This window comes from Chiloscyllium plagiosum, unplaced genomic scaffold (assembly GCF_004010195.1).
Source record: "Chiloscyllium plagiosum isolate BGI_BamShark_2017 unplaced genomic scaffold, ASM401019v2 scaf_56, whole genome shotgun sequence".
In the NCBI taxonomy this organism is placed as follows: Eukaryota; Metazoa; Chordata; class Chondrichthyes; order Orectolobiformes; family Hemiscylliidae; genus Chiloscyllium; species Chiloscyllium plagiosum.
In genome coordinates, this window is record NW_025215377.1 from 165,441 (window position 1) to 166,916 (window position 1,476).

General features: G+C 52.6%; 1 long non-coding RNA gene across 1 annotated transcript in view; it reads right to left on the reverse strand.

Annotated features, from left to right (window-relative positions):
- Positions 1-643, reverse strand: part of LOC122548326 — a 15,417-nt gene extending 14,774 nt beyond the window's left edge. Inside the window, exon 1 of the long non-coding RNA XR_006311212.1 lies at positions 116-643. This is a non-coding gene — a long non-coding RNA (uncharacterized LOC122548326). The remainder of the gene's footprint in view (positions 1-115) is intronic.
- Positions 644-1,476: the final 833 nt, after the last annotated feature.

The window sequence follows — 1,476 nt, forward strand, 5'->3', positions numbered from 1 at the left end:
TGGTCAATGTTTGTCACATTGAGGGAGCTGCAGCAGCTCCGGGGGGTATTTGCAGGAGTCTCCCCCCTACCCCACCCCACCCCATCCCATCCCATTCCCCACCCCCGGGTGTTACCTTAATCCTGTGCAGGGCTCTGTCTCCCTCGGTCATCTGCACCCAGACCCTGATGCCCGACCCGTCGTGTTTCAGGGACCAGCCGCTCTCCGAGTGACACTCCTCCCGGAACGACCTGAAATCGCCATCGTCCGGCACCTGCACCGTCTCCTTGGCCATTTCTGCTGGACCCCCACCCCCCCAGCTGCTGCTGCTGTCAGGGTCAGGGTCAGGGTCAGGGTCAGGGCCAGACTCACAGACCCCAAACCGCCTCCCCCCCCAAAAAACAACCAACAGAGAGAGAGGGAGAGGGATGCAACTGGAGGGAGACGAATTCAATTCAATCCCCTGAGAATTCCGGATTGTTTTTGTTTTGCAAAATTAATGAGGGGGTGAATTGAACCAGATTTTGGAGAGCGGATCCCCCGGTTAATTGCAGCCTCTCCCTCTCTCTGCCTGGATCCTCCGGTTTAAAGGGACACTGCACCTTCCCAGCTCCAGTCCTGGGAACCTGCCGGTGATTGACAGCTCGGAGCCGGGGCTTCCGCATGGTCCTAAGCGCCTCCTCGTCACCTACCATCAGCTTCCCTCTTGGGCCTTTGTCAGATCTCATTTGCTTAACCCGGTCCCTTTGCCTCACAGTCATGGGGATGTCACCCAGAGTCATACAGCTGTGCAGCACGGAAACAGACCCCTCAGTCCAACTCGGGTGCACGGTGGCTCAGTGGTTAGCACTTCACAGCACCAGGGTGCCAGGTTCAATTCCAACCTCAGGTGACTGCGGAGTTTGTACATTCTCCCAGTGTCTGCGTGAGTTTCCTCCCACAGTCCAAAGATGTGCAGGTCAGAGTGAATTGGCCATGTTAAATTGCCCATAGTGTTAGGTGCATTAGTCAGAGGGAAATGGGTCTGGGTGGGTTACTGTTTGGAGGGTCGGTGTGGACTTGTTGGGCCGAAGGGCCTGTTTCCGCACTGTACGGAACCTAATCTAAAAAAACTCATTCAGTATATTTAAGATGTAGATAGGTTTTTGTGTATCAAGGGATATGGGGTGAAAGCGGGAGAATGGGGTTGAGAAAGTTATTAGCCATGAGTGAACAGCAGAGCAGACTCGATGGGCTGAATGGTCTAATTTCTGCTCTTATGTCTTATCATTTAACTTATCCATGCCAACCAGATATCCTAAATTTGGCCCATATCCCTCTTAAACCCTTCCTATTCATATACTCATCCAGATGCCTTTTAAATGTTGCAATTGTACCAGCCTCCACCACTTCCTCTGGCAGCTCATTCCATACATACACCATCCTCTGCATTAAAAAAGTTGCCCCTCAGGTCCCTTTAAATCTTTCCCCTCTCACCTTAAACCTATGCCTTCTAGT